Here is a 23279-nt window from a genome sequence, read left to right as displayed (position 1 = left end):
ATTGACATTATATCCTTTAGTATATGGAAGCTAATACTAATGTATTAAACTGGCCTGGCTTCTCCAAAACCATTATACAATTCAACAATGCATTTGGGGGTGATTTATAATTCTTTATCTTCATTTTTAGGCATAGAAAAGTAGCACATTTTTGCAAAGACCCTCGAATTATACCACTTGGACCAGTTTTTTTTAAAGTAGGCGTGGTCTAGTGTACAGGGAGGCATGGTCTAAGATGTCTAATTAATTAGAAAATACTGGCATGCACTGTAATTCCAAGTTACATCAGATTTCAAAGTACAGTGTGTAAGACAGGCACAGCCATGTCCGATTCATTAAAAGGCCTGAACCTCATCATGAATCGGCCAAATACAATGGCAGCCTGGGCTTTACTAAAGGCTAGTGTGTAGAAACGCCAGCTTTAATAAATCACCCCTAAATGTTTAAATTGACTTTAGAAAACAGAGTCTGCTTTACACAAATCATACAATCTGAAATCCTCTATTGGTTTGACTAAGACTATGTATGTTCCCATTATGTTTTCCCCTCATTCTGGTATTATACTTTGGCAAAAGGATGATGATATATACCATGGCACGCTCCAAATATATCTGTTGAGTTTACTGGACCAATAAAGTCAACTAGTGATACTGCAAAAAAAATGCCCCAGTGGAGACAAGGGTAAGCTACAACTTAAACCAACAAATCCTGTTCCGGGGATCAAAAATACCTTTATTATTACTTCACCCTAAAACATCACTTTTATTAATGCGCTTATTAAACACATTAATAAAAGTGATGTTTTAGGGTGGGATTTATAATAAGGGCATTTTTGGTCCAGGGAACAGGATTTTTTGGTTCAACTAGTGATTTAGGTCCATTTCCTGAACATTTATGTCCATTGTGCAGGGTTCTATAGCATCATCTTACACTACTGAGTGCTGCAAATTAAGGTATTTCTTCTGAAAAAGGACCAAACAAAGACAAAAGTTGACTATGCAGTGAAGTTATCAACCAGCTACAAAATGTTATTGACTACATATTGCACCATATAAATGGGGGATGTGTATGGGGCAATGGTGAAAGTCAAGGGCCACATGAATGATTCAACGATCATTTGTGTGGTCCTACCAATCCAAGTACTATTTCAAAGCAGTATCAACATTAGTCTTGCTCACTCTACACCAACTTCTTAAAACAAATTTCCTGGTTTTTATTTGTAAGAAAAAGAAAAGAAAGTAACGAATCTCCCTTTATAAACATTGGCTGAATTGGTGAGTTGAGTGATTTTGCAGGACTGGCACTTCTTTATTTTGACTATGTACTTGGTAACGCTGATTATTCAAAAACACTGAACTTCCACCCTCACACAACTCTCTGGATTTCTGCTTTAGAGAACATCAAGGTAATCGTAAGATGGCGTCTCCTTCTAATCACTCTATGTGGAGTTTATAAGGGATAAAACACAAAGTAAAAAAAAAAATATATCAATGAGGGTACAAGTATCTGCATGGGACTGAGGCATCACTTGACTAGAGAACATGCTTTGAATGGCTGGTCCCTTGGCACTTAAGGGGTTAAAGGTGATCTCTTTGGCAAAGATGAACCAAGACCACGGAGCGTATCACTATTGTTTATAGTGATGTCCATCCGTGCTCCTTACAGCCAAACTGATGGATCTCTCCAATACAAGATGTAACATTAAGCCGATGTCCTGGCAGTTTAATCCATTGTTTGGCTCTAATTCAAAGCTGCTGAGGTAGAAAAGCTGCTTCACACTGGGGACGAGGACTGAGACACTGCCTGCTTCTTTGATAAAAGAAACACACAGCTCGTGTATCCTATTCACTTATTTTCCCCCTTTTGACTTAGCACTTGCCCTGGAAATACTGCTGCCAAACACTGCTGTTTGTACTAAAGTCATGTATTGAAAGTGGCATGCTGCTTTGCAACGCCATACAATAATATTTCTAAACTGTAAAATATTTATATATATATATATATATATATATATATATATATATAAAAAATGTAAGTAGTGTATGTGTATGTTTACGTTTAGTGTATGTTTATGTTAGTGTATGTGTATGTTTACGTTTAGTGTATGTTTATGTTAGTGTATGTGTATGTTTACTATGCATACGTGCACAGGTTGACTAGAAAGGGGGCTTGAGCCCCTGCCCTTTTGATATTCCTCCTAAAAGTGCCCATTATGTGGGCATTTATATAAATAATTATAAGTGCCCTTTATTTTTTTTTAAGTCCAGCCCCTGCCCCCCCAAAATGTCTGTGCACGCCCCATCTAATGGTATAGTATTTGAGTGAGCTTTATGCTTTCCCCAAAAATATGCACAGCAATGTGTTACTTTCCTATCAGGGGAAACATACATGCACAGGTTATATAAACATAAACATTAGTAAAATGAAACGGTTTACTCATCAAAGCAATATAACACTATACAAAAATAGAATTACTGTGGAGCATGGTCTACTAGGTGAAGGACACTTTAAGCACATGTAAACAACCACATCTCTTGAAGTGAGACATCACTACCATCTTTAAATAGACTACTTCCTAAATTCAGCCTAAACTATGGAAACAACTTTCTAGCATTCTTTAGGCTATTTTTAAATTAAATAATAAACAAATAAACAACAACAACAACAAAAATAAATAAATAAATGAATAAATAAATCACATGACAATCCAATGACACAAAAAGAGTAAAAAAACACAATAAAAAATAGCATTTATCAACTATTCAGGTAAACAATGTATAGTAAACCGCATAGAGCAGCAAGACTGAAGAACTAATATTGATTTTTACATTTCGGACTAGGTAATGACTTGGATCAAACAGTCTGATTTTACTAAGCATGAGAAACAGCATGAAACGTTACCATAGGACAGTGTTTTTAAACCAGGGTGCCTCCAGCTGTTGCAAAACTACAACTCCTAGGATGCCTGGACAGCCTACGGCTGTCCAGGCATCCTAGGAGTTGTAGTTTTGCAACAGCTGGAGGCACCCTAGTTGGGAAACACTGACATAGGAGATTACACTTGTTCTCCTGTTTTGACACACTTCTTACCTCAGACATAAGTTATAGAGCAGTTCACAGGCACATGCAGGACCCAAAGGAGCTTAATAGGCTTTCTCTGTAACCATAAGCCAATATGCTAATCCCCAGAAAAGACATATGGAACTATTTCCCCTGCCTTCTTTCAGCTGGAGCCAGTGACACTATCCACTTAGGGCACTGTGCCTGTGTAAGCTTCTGTTCACACAGGGGTGGAAGGTCAGCCTGGACAGCTTACAGGATTGGTTAGCAGGATGAAAGCTGATTTACGGATCACGACTGTGGAACCCAGTGAGAAAGGAGAAATCACAGAGCAGCCAGGAAGGATATAATCCTCTCCCAGTACAGTAACAGAATGCTCAGTCCCTCCCACCAGCCTTATCAGGGCTACATGTTATACTTTCAAACAAAATGTTTCAAACAGCTTGGACTAAAAGTAAATAATAGCATGGGATTGATAGCAAAAGTATTCTCCAAATTCCAAACAAAAAAAAAAAAAATAAAATAAGATAAAAAATAAATAAAATAATAATAATAATAATAATAGTATATATATATATATATATATAGATATATATATATGTTTGTGTGTGTGTGTATATATACATATATATATATATATATAATTTTTTTTAATTTACATTTTTTTTATATAAACATGTGTATATGTATATATATATATATATATATATATATATATATATATATATATATAGTTAAAAATAGGTATAGTCTGGCACTTCAGCTAACGTGGGGTTAACTATGCTTCAGGAGGGCTTCGCTACTCCAAGGGAATAACTGCACGTATTGTGGTATATCAGTGGTGCTCTATTGTAATGGTATAGCTATCACAAAGGACTAACTTAAAGATTCAAAGAAGACAATGGCAACTCACCAATACCGGTCAATTCGAATTGACCGGTATTGGTGAGTTGCCATTGTCTTCTTTGAATCTTCAAGTTATGCCATATATATATATTTTTATTATGATTTTTATTATGATTTCTGGATTTCAGTGGAATGGATACATTTATATATGACTCCACATGTAGATCCACATACAAAAACATTTTTTTAGTACAATATTCACATTTTGCCAATAAACAGATTACTTTTTTTCCCCCCTTTACGCAACATCAATAAATATTACAGGCAAAATGATTACAGTGAAACTCAGTAGGGACTCATTAGGGTTATAGGGTGAACTTGATGGACTCTGGTCTTTTTTTTCAACCTTATGAACTATGTTACTATGTTACTAGATGATAAATACTATTAATACTCTCCTCATCAATATCCATCAATATTCTGCAGTAAACGTATGTGTTTTTAATACTCCTTAAAAAAAAATCAAAAATTTCTAGCTGGTTTATAAGACATATATATATATATATATATATATATATATATATACACACACACACACACATATATATATATATATATATATAATTAATTTTTTAATGCCTTGAATCTTGAATCTAGGTGAGATAGACTGCAAAAGACTGTAAAAAGATGATCATTTTTTCACGTTTTTACATAGGATCAAATGCATGAATCAGAGATATGACAATGTTTATTTCATAGATTAACTTTCTGACTTCATGAAACATACCTCAAACTTATGAAGTGTATTTATTTTATATATTAAATTTAGGTTTCAGAACGAGCAAGAGAAAAATTATGGTGTCATCATATAAAAAAAAATCCCAGTTAGTACTTTGTAGGATGAAGTCTTCTCATAAACCACATTTTTTTTATGCCACCATAAATTTCCATCAGGTTGAGATTTAGGCTGTGTTGGCCATATCTTTGAGTTGACTTTCAGAAGAAAATCTCTTAGACTTTTTGGCAAGATGCATTATTATCCTAAAAAATAACTGAAGGGTTTGTCCCATAGTTAAAGGGGTACTCCGGTGGAAAACTATTTTGTTTTTTAAATTAACTGGTGCCAGAAAGTTAACTAGATTTGTAAATTTCTTCAATTAAAAAATCTTAAAGGACAACTGTAGTGGTACACATTTATATACATATATACATACATATATGCCCGTGCCCAGGCCTCAAAAATAAACAAAATAAACTCATACATACCTTCCTACGAGCCCCCATTGGTCCGGCACAGGCCTCACGGTCCGGCAGTGCTGACGTCATTCCACTTCCTGGGGACGGGGATGACGCAGAGCCGTCGGCGTATCTCCAGCCGTAGCGATGTCCCGCCACGGCCTGTGATAGGCTGAGCCCACTGTCATGCAAGAAGCCGACCAGAGCTCCTTACATGACAGTGGGCTCAGCCTTTCACCGACCGGGGTGGGACATCGCTACGGCCGGAGATACGCCGACGGCTCTGCGGCATCCCCGTCCCCAGGAAGTGGAATTACGTCAGCACTGCCGGACCGTGAGGCCTGTGCCGGACCAACGGGGGCTCCTAGGAAGGTAATTATGAGTTTATTTTGTTTATTTTTGAGGCACGGGCATATAAAAATGTGTACCACTACAGTTGTCCTTTAAGTTCCTTCCAGTACATATCAGTTGCTGTATACTACAGAGGAAGTTCTTTTTCTTTTTGAATTTCTTTTCTGTCTGACCACAGTGCTCTCTGCTGACACCTCTGTCCATGTCAGGAACTGTCCAGAGTAGGAGCAAATCCCCATAGTAAACATCCTGCTCTGGACAGTTCCTGGCATGGACAGAGGTGTCAATAGAGAGCACTGTGGTTAGACAGCAAACAAATTCAAAAAGAAAAGAACTTCATCTGTAGTAAACAGCAGCTCATAAGTACTGGAAGGATTAAGATGCTTTAATAGAAGTAATTTACAAATCTGTTTAACTTTCTGGCATCATTTGATTTTAATTTTAATCCTGAAGTACCCTTTTAATACTTATCCCCCAACTGTTGGGACCCCCTGTGTACAGGGGATAATTGTTAATAGTGGGACAAAACCCTTTAAGTAATTTTTCTGGATTACAATGCAAAGCATGTTAGAGAGTTTGAGGGATTTTTCATAAATGCAGGATGTTCAGCTATTAACAATCATGGTTGCTGGCCATATCTGGATTTGTATATTTGCTTAGAAGCATTTACATGGTGTGATGATTCCATAGTTTTTTCTAGAGATCATATCTCCTTTGGGTAAATGACACTTAGAATTAGTAGACAGGCATATGTCCTGAATGATGAGTTAGCAAAACCTCTCCATTCACATCTCTCTGTTACTAATGTCCTGCTACATCTCTAGGTGACACTTTACAAACAAACTTCCATCCATCTGTTTATGTTCATGTTCTCAGAAGGGATTTCCTGTTCTATTCACAGTCATTATCTCATCCCTGTACATTGATCAATGACAAGGCTGTGTTACGTTAAGAAACCTTACCTATCTATTTGTATAATATGGTGTCAAAATGCCCATGAATGCACAGTAGTGGCATTATGATGGTGTGGTGTCTCAGCACCAATGCCTGTCCTGTGGCTTCAGACTGCTTTGGGCAGCCTGACAGCACAACTGTTGGGTTCACCAAGAGACTGATCGTTATAATAATTATGGTATGCATTTTATTAGTTATATATAAATATACAGTAATCCCCCGACCTACGATGGCCCCAACATACGATCATTTCAACATACGATGGCCTCTCAGAGGCCATCGCATGTTGAAGGCAGCATCAACATACAATGCTTTTATATGTTGGGGCCATCGCATAAACGGCTATCCGGCAGCGCAGACTGCTTCAGCTACCGCTGGAAAGCCATTTCATGTGCCCCGTGTGCTCCGGTGAGTGTCACTTACCTTCATGCTCCATTGCATGGCCGTCGCTCTCCTTCGTCGTCATCACGTCACCATGCACGCCATCCCGTCATCCAATAGGAGTGGTGTGCACAGTGACGTGATGACGGCGATGAAGAGCGATGATCCAGGGTGGCGGTGACGGTCTGGAGCAGTGGGGACACTCAGGGGATGTGATGATGGCGATGGAGAGCACAAGTCAGGGCAGCGGTGACGGTCCAGAGCGGCGGGGACCCGTGAGTATAACTTTCTATATTATTATTGCACGGATGTCTCAACATACGATGGATTCAAGTAACGGTGGATCTTTTGGAATAAATTACCATTGTATGTTGAGGGATCACTGTATTTAAATATATAGTAATATATTTTTCTAATTGATTCTGTTGTTGGTACCCAAATGTATGTTATTTCTTTGTCACTGTACTCTTAAGAGAGGAGCTGTGTAAACCCCATGTGACCCTGCCTGCCAATGGGAACCACTCAATTCTTCCCCATATAATCTAGGTGGGGAGGGGTTGCCCCAGTTGTTCCTTAGCCACAGTGTGGTAAAGGTGTAAGGTGTGTTGTGTGCTCTAAGGGAAGGCCTAGCTCAAATCTACTTCATCTGGTCATCCTGCAAGGATCACCCGCATGATGAAAGTTCATGCCCTGGCGGAGAAGGCTACAAGACCTTGACGGAACCCTAGCTACCAGGATCAATCTTCAAGTTTCTTAAGTCAGTGTCAATTCAATTGGTGAAAGCACCACAAGTCCCAGCAAGGCAACAGGGCTCCCAAGAGGTTATGCTACATCACTCTGCAACAGACTGCCCGTGTAATACCATCTGCACCCAGCTCAGTAAAGACAGTTATCCGTTACCTGACGTTGGTGTGTTCCTTTTCTCCCTGTGGTACCACAATCATAGTCACAGGAGGTGTGACCGTGACTGAACCCACAGAGAAAGAGGGTCCTCTATAGATCTGGGTCACATGTACTGGATTCCCGAGTGAGCGAAGCTTTTAACTGTGTGTGCATCTTCAAGACCCACACAGTTGGACTATGCTATAGAACTGTCCCACATTGTCAGCACTGGAATGTCAGAGAAGAAGATTTTTGCCGGGGGAGACAAGTGTCAGGAGGATGCAGAGGAGCTGTGGGAGTGTGGTGTGACAGGTAAATGTTGTTGATTTTTTCATGTTACCACTTATGGGGGCAGTGTGGGGGTTCCTAACTACTATATATGGGGCAGTGGGGGGCCTAACTACTGTAGGGGAAGAGTGTAGGGGTCCTAACAACTATATTGGGGCAATGTGGGGGCATAAATTTTATATGGGGGACATGTGGGGTTCCTAACTACTGTATGGGGGCAGAGTGGGGGGCCTAACTGCTATATGGGGCAGTGTGGGGCCTAACTATTATATGAGGGTAGTGTGGCAGCCTAACTACTAAATGGAAGCAATGTTGTGACCTAACCACTATATGGGGCAGTGTGCCCAGGGGTCCCTAATATAAGGAGTCAAAGAAGTAGCCTAACAACTATATTGGGAAGTGTGGATTGCTAATTACTATATTCGGGTAGTGCTGATCTTAACAAATATTTGCAGGCAGAGGGGGAGGTCCTAACAACTGTATGGTGGCAGTGATTGGGCCTAACTACTATATTGGGGAAATGTAGAGGCCTCAGTACTATATGGGGCAGTGTGAGGGTTTAACTACCATATAGTGGCAGTTTGAGTGGCTAACGCCTTTTAATAAATCTTTTGAAATGACTTGCAGTCTGTCCTTTCATAATGTAGAAAAATGTGTTTCCTCTAAGGTGCCAAGTGTCATAGAGGTGTTCCAAGCCCCTGAAGTGCTGGAGGAGGAAATGCCTCCTTGATAACCCCCCTATCCTTATTCCTGCTTGATTGAAAGCCAGCTGGAAGCCGAGCACTGTTTCCACATTTCACGTCTGCACACAATTTGTTTGCACAGGCATTTAAATGAGATTTGGAAACAGGACTTGGCCTACAGTTGACTATCAATCAAGCAGAGACGGGCATGGGAGTGGGAGCAAGGTGGCATTCTAACCCTCAACATTTCAGAGGCTTGGGAGAACCTCCTGACTCTTTGCCTCAGAGAATAAAAACATTTTTCTATGTTATGCACAGGTAGATATATAAAAGCTACCATGTGTCGCCTTGCCTTAACAGCTTTTTAACAGTGTTAACTAATGTGAATTGCAGCTGACATTTCCCTTTAAAGTATTAAGCAACATTTTAGACGGCTCTGTGCACAATTCTACAAAAAATAAAAAATAATAATAATAAATATATAATCAGACTTAGATAATTGAGTGTCCTTGCTCTTAAAATGCCTATGTGAATATTGGAATAAAAACACAATTTCTGCCAGCTAAGCGGCTTTCAGCAGTCACATAATACTATATGCTAATGGTCTGAGATAGCGTTGCCGCAAACATTTCCCAAAAGCTTGCCAGTAAATCTGTTAGGATTTTGGTTCTGTTGCCAATCGACCTCCTGCGTTTAAAACGTATTTGCTCCCATCCATCCCACCTAATTTGTGAAGCCATTAGCAATTATACCATTGGCTGCTCAGTCAGGGAGTAAATCAATTGTGATTTAAACCCCTTTGAACAGGCTATAAGTGAGCTATCATTTGCAATCTTCGTTCAGGCAGCAAGAGAGTGATTGAACTGTTAGCATTTTACCTTTCCTTTCATGAGCACACGGCAGTCTAAAGGTTTTACAATCATTTCTGACACTTAAAAAGGCAAATAAGCCTTTAAAGTCAGATAATGTTAAATCAACATTTCCCGATGACAAAAAGGAGAAGTCAGGCAACTCCATGCAAGGAAAAATCTGGTAGTTTGTCATAGTCAATAAACTACAACACGTATATCTTGACATCTAATTTCCTTGAAATTTGTTTCTGCAGTTCCCTCTATTATTGCTAGGAATATGGCCGGAGTCTTCCCATCCTAAGTAACCCGTTCTCTCTTAAAGACAAGTTTCTTATATAGTACATTCTCCTAACCTTTGTTGTTATGTGAAGTTTTATCATGTTCTTTTGAAAATAAGTTATCCCAGGATTAAAAGCTATACCCCAATCCACAGCATAGGGGTAACTGTTTGGTAGGTTTAGGTACAACCACTGGGACCCTCACCAAGGTGGTCATTGACCCCAAATGAATGCAGCAGCAGAGCCCTTGCTCAACCACCTCTCTCTTATTCTCTATGAAACTTCTGAACATTGTCAGAAACTAAGTTTGGCAATGTTCAAAAGTCTCATAGACAGTGAATGGTAATGGCTGAGCATTCCTGCTGCTGCTCTATTTACTCAAGGGACAATTGATCGGAGGATGTCCTAGTGGGCTGTGGATAGGGAATAACTTCTTATCCTGTGATAACTTCCCCCAGATGAGCTTTCTTATCTGGTACGTAAGGTTTTGTCACCTCCAATTCCTCAAACAGGAATGCAATATAATTGTGGATTGTTATGAAAAATGTCACCATTATGAAATGTGTCAGTCTTCAATGCAGAACTAGCATTCCATTTATGATCCATAAGAACAAAATAAACAGTGCCAGAAAGGCTTTCGCAGTGTATCACAGTGCCTGGGGATGTGCGCTTTTTGTAATAGTGAGCACCGCTGCATCCATTACTGGGGACTGCTTGATAGGCTTCTTTATAAGTGAATAATAAAAGTCCATTTATACAGTACAAGGAGTCGCCTTGCATATAATTATCAAACTGTGGTTATTCTAATTGTAGCTTTTCATGTTTTATTTTTGGCATGTGATTCATGTACTTGGTTTAAAAATGTGCGTATTGTTGTGTATCCCTGTATTCATTCATTATGCAATGCACACTCTCTGCAAACACCTAGGTGAGAATGCATGATGTAACACTACAAATGCATTGCTGCAGGTCTCATATCTCTAAACATATGGGGGGAGACTTATCAAAACCTGTCCAGAGGAAAAGTTGCTGAGTTTCCCATAGCAACCAATCAGATTGCTGCTTTCATTTTTCAGAGGCCTTTTTAAAAATGAAAGAAGCGAGCTGATTGGTTGTTATGGGCAACTCAGCAACTTTTCCTCTGGACAGGTTTTGATAAATCTCCCCAATGGTCTTTACAAATACCATCAAGTAGGAAAAGTATGTTTAGAGGAAGTAGAACTTAAAGGGGTACGGTCCATAATGGGAGTTGCAGTTTGACAATAATTTTTAAAGGATAGGGGATAAGATGCCTGATCGCGGGGGTCCTGCCGATGGGGCGGGACCCCCGGGATCTCTGCTGCAGGACCCCGCTGCCATTACTGCACAGAGCAAACTCGCTCTGTGCGTAATGACGGGAAATACAGGGGCCGGAGCATCGTGATGTCACTGCTCCGCCCCCGTGATGTCATGGCCCACCCTCTTAAAGCAAGACTATGGGAGGGGGCGTGATGGTCGCCCGCCTCCTCCCATAGACTTGTATGAGGGGGGTAGACCATGATGTCACAAGGGGCGGAGCCATGATTTCACAAAGCTCCGGCCCCTGTATTTCCCGTCATTACGCACAGAGCGAGTTTGCTCTGTGCAGTGGTACCAAGTGGTGGGCCCCCCCCCGATCAGAGATGTTATCCCCTAACCTTTGGATGGGGGCTAAGATGTCTAGGGGCAGAGTACCCCTTTAAAGTACATATTGATAAATATATCATGACTCAATAATATATGTACAGAAGACTTCCTATAAAAAAAAACACATATAGCAGATTCCATTTATATTCCGATGCCTAAACCAGTGTTTCCCAGCCAACGTGCCTCCAGCTGTTGAAAAGCTACAAAATCCAGCATACTTGGACAGCCTTTGCCTGTCCGGACATGCTGGGAGTTGTAGATTTTCAACAGCTTTATCTGTTAGTCCCCTATGTATTTTACAATACTACAACTAATAATAATAATAATAATAACAATAATAATAACTATATTATATATATATATATATATATATATATAAATATTATACGTATTATTAATTATTATGTTTATTATTATATTTTTTATATTATTATTCAGGCTGCAGGGCATATCTGTGCGATTCCTTTTAGATGGTGGTAAGCTGGATCATGGAAATAACATTCCGCAATTGTCATGGTCAGCTTTTTTCACAAAACATATTGAGGTGCACTTAATGCAAAAAATCGTTAAGCGGGCCCCATCGATCATAAACTAGTTATAGTATTGGTGTCTTTTTGCATTATGAAGGGCATTTAGACCCTGCCAAACACTAGGTCTTGGGTGTGACTTCTGGCTCTGCACCCCCTAGTTTGGATGTCCAACTAACATGCTTATTTTTTTGGTGCCATATATATATATATATATATATATATATATATACACACACACACACATCTTGTTCTAAATACACTTTATTGCATCCAGCTGCACATATGACAAGGTTCTAAGGGTACAAATATAGATGCAAATTTTCCACATTTCAATAATCACTATGCTACAGAAATGTAACATTCCGCTGCCTATGTATGTGCTGGTCTTATTATGTTATTTCTCACAAGCCTTTGGCAAAAAAAAACATTATGTATATGTACGAAGACAAATTCAAATAAATGATGCACTGGGACGGTCTTTAAGTTAAGACATATTTTCATCTATATATATTACAAAAAGATAAGGATTCTAGAGTAAAGACAGTCTGCAACATTCTGCAAGACAAACATAAAAAATCAGACCGCTCACTAAAAAATGAGGAACTTGAGTTTCACAGACTTCTGTTCACCGTATGTTGCGGCAAGAACATAGAGCAGAAGGAAGAGTGATTTAAGCCTCAGTTAAGAAAAAAACGGAGATGGACAGAAGCTGATCATCTGCCCAAAAATAAGTGCTTTCTAAATGTCTATGCACTGTCTTTCTGTCTTCTCTGGTTTAAGAGAATCTTAACAGAATGGCAGGAAACACACACCAAGTGGTCACGGAAGGATGTGATGTCAGCAACCACGAACAATAAAAGGTGTAAAGGTGCTTCCTTCCCTAAACTGTTCCAGAAGTACAAAATGGGAACCAAAACTTGACACTTCCTTCTCTGAGCAGAGTTGTCTGAATTTGCCCTGAAGCAGCACCCTAAACACAGTGCCTACTAAGAGGAATGGGGCGTTGAAGTGTAAAAAATGAGCCTCAGGTCTCAATTGTAGTGGGTGTAAAAAAAAGCACAGACTCATATAGATGCATAAATAAAATACAAGCCCGGAATAGAAATAACTATGACTGGCAGCTTCTTTTATAATGATGGCTACATGATGATATGCATGTCTATCACTCCTGATGTCATTTTACCATGTTAGTAAAATAAGTATGTTTCCGGATAAGATATACATAATAATTATTTCTCTCTATATAGGTAGCGGTCAAACGTGGTGCCTGTAGGGCGCCAAATAAGACACTAGTTTTTCACATGGCACACGATAGATAGACATATAGATAGATAGATAAAAGTCACAAAGGAGAGCAGCACAACCAAGGTGTAGATTCAGTAGTCGGTGCACGGTGTGAAGGAACCCTGGCTGGGGGATCCCAACTTCAATATTTCCAAATAGCAGCAGCATATGTGAATTTGCGCATATGCAAATTTTTGTCTATGCAAATTTTGGCATATGCGAATTGACGCATATGCGAAAATAAAATGCAAATATTACGAATATGCGAATTTCGCGAATATATGACGAATATTCGTCCATATATTCGCAAAATATCGCAAATTCGAATATGGCCTATGCTGCTCAACACTACTATTTGGAAATGTAGATAGATAGATAGACATATAGATAGATAAACATACAAATAGATAGATAGATATGAGACAGTTTGATAGACATATAGATAGATAGGTAGATAGATATATAGATAGATAAGCATACAAATAGATAGATAGATATGAGACAGATAGATAGACATATAGATAGATAGATAGATAGATAGGTAGATAGATATATAGATAGATAAACATACAAATAGATAGATAGATAGATATGAGACAGATAGATAGACATATAGATAGATAGATAGGTAGATAGATATATAGATAGATAAACATACAAATAGATAGACAGATATGAGACAGATAGATAGACATATAGATAGATAAACATACAAATAGATAGATAGATATGAGACAGATAGATAGATATACATATAGATAGATAAACATACAAATAGATAGATATGAGACAGATAGATAGATAGATAGATAGATACACGGGGGGGGGGGCGCTTACAAATTTTGCACTACAGGATGTTCAAATGATACCACTGCTCTCTCTATATATACTGAATATATACATCTGGAACATGTGCACAACATTCTCTGTTGCATAACCATGTAAAGCCCTTTTTCCCTCCAGGTGAGTAGTAATACATACTTACATTGTGAATGATAAGAACATGTTGCAAAGCAAACATTCAAGGCTTCTCAATACATTAATAAAAACAACTTGTGATAACAGAGTAACAGCTGAATAAGAATACATTCCCTGGGACACATGTACATTTGGTATTATTGGCTTCTAGTTTGCATAGTGCACAATATAAGTAGTGTAATCGCATATAAATACCCTGAACACTAGAGACACATCTAGCACTTATTCCATGTGAGGCTTCAGGATTAGAGATGAGCGAACTTACAGTAAATTTGATTCGTCACGAACTTCTCGGCTCGGCAGTTGATGACTTATCCTGCATACATTAGTTCAGCTTTCAGGTGCTCCGGTGGGCTGGAAAAGGTGGATACAGTTCTAGGAAAGAGTCTCCTAGGACTGTATCCAGCTTTTCCAGCCCACCGGAGCACCTGAAAGCTAAACTAATTTATGCAGGATAAGTCATCAACTGCCGAGCCGAGAAGTTTGTGACGAATCGAATTTACTGTAAGTTCGCGCATCTCTATTCAGGATCTATTTAATTCTAATAGCTTATAAAAGTTTCGAAATTTTTGTTGCTTGTCAGATCAAATTCTCTACGGCGCTTGTCTTTAATATGACCTGAGATGTACATGCGTGTGTATACCTATATTCTGTGGTCGGAGCTTGGCAAAATGGCTTCGGTCAACTCATCTTAAGTGAAAAGTCCTATTCCTGTTACATAAGCACTTTCCACTGAAAAAAGAGAGGAGTATCTTAAATTCTGTAGGCTCAAATAATAATTTATACTCATTTATTTGGCTTTAAGAAATGTATTTATTTGTTTAATCTTTATTTATTTCTTTCTTTATTTTGTTTATTCTTTATTAACTTTTTTTTTAAACTTATTTATTTATTCATTCATTTACAGTGGTCCCTCAAGTTACAATATTAATTGGTTCTGGGACGACCATTGTATGTTGAAACCATTGTATGTTGAGACCATAACTCTGTGGAAACCTGGTAATTGGTTCTAAAGGCACCAAAATGTCATCCAGAAATAGGAAAAAGTGAGGATTAAAGAAAAATAAGTAGAAAACTAATATAGATAAAGCAAGTTCTTATATATATAAAAGTAAGAAAGATCTGCTGGGAGCTGTAATCACTGTCTATGTCAGTGTTTGCTAAGCAGGGAGCCTCCATCTGTTGCAAAACTACAACTCCCAGCATGCCGGGAGTTGTAGTTTTGCAACAGCTGGGGGCACCCTGCTTGGGAAACACTGGTCTATGTAGAGGACAGGAGCTTCTTCAGGGTCCTGAACAGTACACAGTGTCCTAAAAAAGTAACATGGAGTCTCCCTCACCTGGTGTCCAAAGGAGCAGCTAACCCTGGTACAGGTAAAGTGAACAGAAGAACATGTAGTGCCTCCCTGTACTGTAGGGGGCGCTACCAGACATCAGTCAGTGCATACGCTTCAGGAATACAGGGGTTTTACCAGTGAAATGTCCATTTTGATTGTTCAGTTCTTCCGGCCATTGACAAGTTTCACAGATCTGAACTGTCTGTAGCATTGTAAGTTGAGTCTGGTTTCAAGTTACAATGGTCCAGAAAAGACCCTTGTATGTTGAAACTATTGTATGTTGAGGCCATTGTAAGTTGAGTGATCACTGTATTCATTTTAGCCCAGTTTAGTTTATACAGTGGACTTATTATTTCGGGAACCATGAATATTCATATTTGTAATACAGAAATCATAAATCAAACAAAGGGGCATTTGTGTCTTTTCTTATTTCCAATATCACTAAGATTATAGATTGCTTTTACATGAAGAAGGCCACAGGTCCATATTATAGACCAAGACCTGTATCCTACAAATATAATAAAATATTGTACTTTGCTAATGTTTCCTAATGTTTGCCAAAACATACGATGCACAATCTAATAAATCGTGCTGGATTTATAGTTTTACGAAAACACAACAGTTTCCCTACCCCACCCTTAGTCAACCATTGTCTCCAATGTGTTGTAATGCAAAGTCTACTGTGCTGTGAATTGGCTGTTTAATTTGAGATTGCTCTTTTGGTGCTGCTGCTCTGTCGCTTACTGACACTGTCTCCCAGAATCATGTTGCTGCCAGAGGGACTGCAATATATTACAGAGAAAATGACTGAAGAGATTTCTCTGGCAGAAAAGGGGTTAGCTCTCGCTGCCTGGAGACAGATTCAGGCACAATATGCAAAGATGGCTTGGAGAACATATCAATCTTCCCTGGAGTCCACGACAGCTGAAAACTTTGCTGTAATATTTCCACTGTTACTTTTCTCCCAAGGACAAAGGAGATAAAAATGTATGTCAAATATGTAGAAGGATGGAGGAGAAAAAACAACAGACCAGAACACCTGCATATGGTTTTCTTCGGTAGGAAATTGCCACCTTATTTGAGTAAGTCGTATACTATACTTTACTTATGTATGCCTATAGTTTAAAGGGCTACTTCGTCCCTAGACATCTTATCCCCTATTTAAAGCATAGGAGATAAGATGTCTGATCGTGGGTGTCCTGCTGCTGGGGACCCCTGCGATCACCCTGCTGCACCTGGCATTAATTTAGAGCATTGGGCGCAGTGTTGGGGGCTCGTGATGTCACAGCCATGCCCTGCTCATGACATAATGGCCACGCCCCCTCAATGCAAGTCTATGGGAGGGGGCGTGATGGATGCCACGCCCCGTCCCATAGACTTGCATTGAGGGGCGTGACCGTGACATCACGAATGGGCGTTACCGTGATGTCACAAGCCTCGGCTCTGCATAGCCAGTCATCCAACTTGGAGCGAAGTTTGCTCTAGGGGCAGAGTACCCCTTTAACAATCATTGTTACACTGCAACTACCATCATAGACCGTATTGCTTGTTTTTAATATTAAATGCTGGACAAAATGTGGTTGACATATTTTTGACACAACTAAAATATAATAGTTAAAAAATATTTTGTGTATTTCTCTTGACTGCATTGCTTGGGCACTGACACTTAGAGTAATGAGTCATATTGTGGAGTTATTGGGTCAGTGTACATGAAGACCTGTTCATTCATGTGCATGTGTTCTTCTGATTATGGTAATTATGGTGCTCTTATCGCATATGATCGGGTGCCCCCCACCTGGGACTTGTAGTGTTACAGAGAAAGCGGATGCACTGAGTCAATAAATACAGCAGGAGGTGTCATGTTGGTGTTGTTGATTTATATGGTGTGACCAAAGTAAAAAACCAACCCATACTTACCTGTCCCTATCCACCATTGCTGCCTTCCTGGCAGTGCCTGATCCCCGGTCCTCTCTGCTTCTTTCTACATCCTATACAAATTGCTTGCAGGGTTGTTTGGAAGCAGAAACAAGTTGAGAGGATAGGGGACTGGGCATCATGGGGACATCAATGGTGGGGATCAGTGACCATATCAGTAAAAAGCATTTCAGATGGCACAAAACCAAGTTCTATAATAAATATACAGATGACTCTTATTGCCCTATCAGAATGCTCGATACACTTGGTAAATTAGCGCCAATCTTGCTTGAGCCTTTTGCAGGCCTCAAACGTCCGACAGGGAGGACTGCAACGACAATAACTAGATTATTCATGGGGCCCTTAGCTTCAATTAGCCAATGGCCACACATCCCCTATTACATGGAAAGATACAAAGGGCAATGTGGGCCTGTTGGGCTGATAATTGCCCTGTCTAATTGGATGCTAACTTTCCTTTCTGTCTCCGTAAGAGTGGCTCTTTTTAGTTAGTGTCTTTGTTATTACAGTTCATATAGTTTGTTGAGGCAAGCATGTGTTACCAGAAGTTTGTCTCCACCTTGTCCAGCCCACCGGAGCACCTGAAAGCTGAACTAATTTATGCAGGCTAAAGTCAGCAACTGCCGAGCCAAGAAGTTTGTGATGAATCGAATCACTGTAACTTAGCTCATCTCAAATGGCTTATAAAATCCTTGCTTTGTCCAAGCTTAAGCATGGGCATGGACAAAGCCTAGTAAGAGAGGATGGGCTAGCATTCTCTACTGTCTGATAGTACTCCTCTGTGCTCTCTCCTGTCTGATAGCACTCCTCTGTGCTCTCTCCTGTCTAATAGTACTCCTCTGTGCACTCTCCTGTCTGATAGCGCTCCTTTGTGTTCTCTCCTATCTGATAGTACTACTCTGTGCACTCTCCTGCCTGATAGGACTCCTCTGTGCTCTCTCCTGTCTGATAGTACTCCTCTGTGCTCTCCTGTCTGATAGCACTCCTCTGTGCTCTCTCCTGTCTGATAGGATTCCTCCATGCTCTCTCCTGTCTGATAGGACTCCTCTGTGCTCTTTCCTGTCTGATAGGACTCCTCTGTGCTCTCTCCTGTCTAATAGTACTCATCTGTGCTCTCTCCTGTCTGATAGCACTCCTCTGTGCTCTCTCCTGCCTGATAGCACTCCTCTGTGCTCTCTCCTGCCTGATAGCACTCCTCTGTGCTCTCTCCTGTCTGATAGCACTCCTCTGTGCTCTCTCCTGTCTGATAATACTCCTCTGTGCTCTCTCCTGTCTGATAGTACTCCTCTGTGCTCTCTCCTGTCTGATAGCACTCCTCTGTGCTCTCTTGTCTGATAGCACTCCTCTGTGATCTCTCCTGTCTAATAGTACTCCTCTGTGCTCTCTCCTGTCCAATCAAACAGAGGAGTGCTAGCCCATCCACACTTGCTGGACTTTGTCAATGCCTGTGTTTCAGCTTGGACAAAGCCATGATATTATAAGCCATGATTTCTATAAAAGAAAACACATTTTTTTTTAGGAAGTATATTAGAAAGGTTAAAAAAAAAAAAAAAAAAAAAAAAAGTGCTAAATTCACCAATTTTGGTATAAATAGCGGAATGAAAAAGATCAAAAGGTAGCACGTATCACAAAAATGATACCAATAAAAAGTAAAGCACATCCCGCAAGAAATAAGCCCTTACTCAATGGTGTTGGACGAAAAAAAAAAAAGTTACGACTGTTGGAAAATGAAAGGTAGAAAAAAAAATTTGTTCAGAAAAAAAAAGAAAGAACATAGAAAGTTATATAAAATGGTTATTGCCATAATCGTACTGACCCATAGAATAAATATAAGATCACTTTTCCAGCACAGTGTATACCATAAAAAAATTTAAAAAACACAAGAAATTTCCCAGTTTTTCACAATATTTTGGAGTTAAAAAAAAAAAAATCTGCATGTGTCAACAAAAATGTACCTCTTATATAAAGTACAATATGTCCCAAAAAAAACTCGGAATCGCCTCACTCAGAAAATGCATTCTATAGTTATTAACATTTAAAGAGACACATGTCAAATAAATAAAAAAAGAGCCTGGTCAATTCATTAAGGTAAAAAATGGGTCCGTCCTTAAGGGTTAAAAGAAAATGTTTTCCAGTGGAGTACGCCTTTAAGACAGATCAATGACAGGTGGTGTTTTCTACTGACAATGATACCTATCACTGATAATGATAGACCATGCTGTGCAGACAACTACTGAAGCATTTAATGGGTATAACTCTATAGTTCTAGTCTTTTGCCATATAAGTAATGTTTTCATCTTTTAAAGGGGTACTCCGCCCCTGGAATCTTATCCCCTATCCAAAGGATAGTGGACAAGATGTTAGATCGCAGCGGTCCCGCTGCTGGGAACCCTGGGGATCGCCACTGCGGCACCCCGCCATCATTACTGCACAGAGTGAGTTCGCTCTGTGCGTAATGACGGGCGATACAGGGGCCGGAGCAGCGTGACGTCATGGCTCCGCCCCTCATGACATCACGGCCCGTCCCCTTAATGCAAGTCTATGGCAGGGGGCCCCCTCCCATAGACTTGTATTGACGGGCGCGGGCCGTGACATCACGAGGGGCGGAGCCGTGACGTAACGATGCTCCGGCCCCTGTATTGCCCGTCGTTACGTGCAGAGCGATCTCGCTCTGCGCAGTAATGATAGCGGGGTGCTGCAGCGGCGATCCCCGGGGTCCCCAGCAGCGGGACCCCGGCGATCTGACATCTTATCCCCTATCCTTTGGATAGGGATAAGATGTCTAGGGGCGGAGTACCCCTTTAAGCATGCATCAGGTTGCATCTCAAGAGTCCTTGTGTCTTGCTCTTGTGATACTTTTAGACAAAATAGTCAAACAAGCTACTGTATCGAATTAAGTCCTTTAGCCCATGTGTAGCTTTCCAATGGGATGAATTGCAACTTTATAAAAAAAAATTGTTCATAATTTGCATTTCGCTCTTCTAAACACGTGTACCTGCTGCTAGGAACCGCCAGAGTCATAAACTGTATTTGCTCAGAACTAAGTAATGGGAAACACACCTACATTGGTAAAATTGTCTAATTTTGGTCTCTATGCAAATATTTAATCCCGGTAAAGTTTAACAGGGAATGATGTCTAGTGCAGTTCTTAAGGAAATACCTTCACCTTTTTCAAATACTAAATCACAAGGTTTGTATTGCAGTCATCACTTGGTTTGGAAAGCAATAGTCTGTACTGTAAATATTATTTCTGGGATTTGGGACTGAATTTGTAATTATGTTTTCATTTTTGTGTACTGATTTTTTTCCCCTCAATCTGTATTTTATTTGTTGACTAATATTACAGATCATAAGCAAAGATCTGAAGACCATCCCTTCCCTCTGTCATGGGAACTTTGTAGCCATACCACATGAATGCTTGCTTTCTACTTTGCTTTCTGAAAAACATCCTTAATTAAATGTTCATATGAAAAAAAATGTTTTGAAGTGTTCACAATATAATATTCTGAAGTCAGGTTGGACAGACAGGTAACGTAGTAACATAAGTAAAATATAGCAACTACAGTGGTACCGATATAGCAACTACAGTGGTACCATCTTAGGATCTCTATATTAAAGTGGTTATCTGGGGGGACAGAAAAAAAAAAAAATATATATATATATATATATATATATATATATATATATATATATGCATAAAAAAGGATGGGGGAACTATAAAATATAAGAAGTAATACTCACCTTCCCTGATCCCCCATTTGGATAGCTTCTGGTCCCCATTGTCACTGTTACTTTCTTGTTCCTGTGATGCGTCATACCCTCAGGGACTGCCTTGCTTAGCCAATCACTGGCCACACTGGTATTCTGCCTTAGTCAGTGATTTGCTGATAAGGGCATCACACAGCATTACAAGGAATCAGCAGCAGTAATAATTGGGTACCAAACACCACCCAAATGGCAACTGTATTGGAAGGAGGCGAGTATCACTTCTTTTTAGTTTTTATCGTGTCCCCAGCCATATAAAAAAAATTTAACATTTTTGAAAAACCAGTACAGTAATTGACTTAAGTTAAGAAATTGTTATGGTTAGTGGTTACTTTATAACTTTTATTTAAATTTACAAAAAACAATTAAAACTGAAATTGGAATAAACCTACACATGTATTTTCTTAATATTGCTTAGTACAAATAAGTGAAGTGTATAATCTGGCCACAGATGTCACCATCTGTTTAGTCCATGGGCACAATAAAGGTGGTATAGCATAGATGATACCAAATGATGTATAATACATGTTACTACTCATTAAGTAAACCTAAAAAACGGTACTGTGGGAGGATTACCACACAACCATTTTCCATAAGGATTCTGGTTGTTGATAAAGGCCTAAAACCAAAACAATGGATAATGAAGAAAAAATTGGATGAGATCGGCGCCTTCTTGGAATGGATCGTGGAGAATAAAGGATAAAAACTAGCCCAGGTGTATACCAAAAAGGCTGCTTTTATTCGGGGTGCAACTTAAAATTTTCGAACCAGGGCCGGTTTCTTCGTCAGCCAATTGTCTGACGAATAACCCGGCCCGGGTTCTAAACTTTTAAGTTGCACCCCGAATAAAAGCAGCCTTTTTGGTATACACCTGGGCTAGTTTTTATCCTTTATTCTCCACAATACATTCCAAGAAGGCGCCAATCTCGTCCATTCACGATTTACCGGACCTGCCAGTCACGGTGAAGGACGCAGTGGCAGCCACTTATTTACCAGCACCGACAGCACCTCTTGGAGTACGGCTACGTGACATGGTAAGGTGCATTAACCTGCACTTACTCATTATATTTTTCAACAGTATTACACTAGGAGCACGCCTCTCTCTTTTCTTTTCCTTTTAGTAAAACCAAAACAAAGTAGGGGGACATATAAAAAGAATATACAAAAAATGACATTAGAGCCCAGTTAAGGTTAAAAAAAAAAAAATATATATATATATATATATATATATATATATATATATATATATATATATGTGACTTAAACTCTGATTTGATGCCCATAAAGTGGAGGGCCAGCTCTCTACTACCTAAGGGAACGTCTTCAGTGCTAGCTAGCACTTGTAATTACCATGCTGAGCATCAATTATCCCCAGCGTGACTGTCTATCCCTCTGTAATCATATCTATAACACCAAGTTAAATGGGAAAGAGAGCCTTGTTAGGATCACAAGAGATGACTACAGAGCTCCTGCCTGAGTAAGCAACAGCATGAGGCTGATGATGATTACTGACTTGTACTGGAAACTGACAGTGAAGAGTAAGGTCTTCAATAACAACCCCCAACATCTGAATGTACAAGGATAACTTGACCCAGCCTGGCATACATCTCTACAATAGACAGCATTACCGCATGTCATAAAATAGTCTATTGTGCTGCTCTCTTCAGATCACACTGTGGCACATTGTCATTTATTTAGCATTTAAATGGACAGATTACTCAATTTAGGTGACAATAAAATAAGCCTCTTATAAGGTACCCAAGACAGCGCAGACAATATAGTCATGAATTCCACATGTGCCGCACTTTAGACTTGCACTGAAAAAAGTTTAGGTACATTTAGCAGTAATTTAGGAGAAAAATTGAAGTCAATGAAAGGGTATGTTACCATGAAAAAAGAGGATATTGTGTTTTATGAAAGTAACTAAATCCAAGGAGGTTTATTATATGTCTAATTATCTCCAATATATAAGGTATTA

General features: G+C 39.5%; 1 protein-coding gene across 14 annotated transcripts in view; it reads right to left on the bottom strand.

Moving 5' to 3' along the window:
- The window catches only part of MEF2C (myocyte enhancer factor 2C), a 231646-nt gene that overhangs the window by 134262 nt on the left and 74105 nt on the right, over positions 1–23279 (bottom strand). Inside the window, exon 1 of one of the 14 annotated variants that reach the window (XM_056538445.1) lies at positions 14911–14999. The exons of 12 other annotated variants lie outside the window; for them this stretch is intronic. The gene's annotated coding sequence lies outside the window, so the exon portion shown is untranslated. Of the gene's footprint in view, positions 1–3090; positions 3378–14910; positions 15000–23279 lie in introns of those variants that run through there. One more of the 14 variants, XM_056538430.1, reaches the window with a different exon arrangement.

This window comes from Hyla sarda, chromosome 1 (assembly GCF_029499605.1).
Source record: "Hyla sarda isolate aHylSar1 chromosome 1, aHylSar1.hap1, whole genome shotgun sequence".
Taxonomy (NCBI): Eukaryota; Metazoa; Chordata; class Amphibia; order Anura; family Hylidae; genus Hyla; species Hyla sarda.
This window is presented reverse-complemented; position numbering and strand designations above follow the sequence as displayed.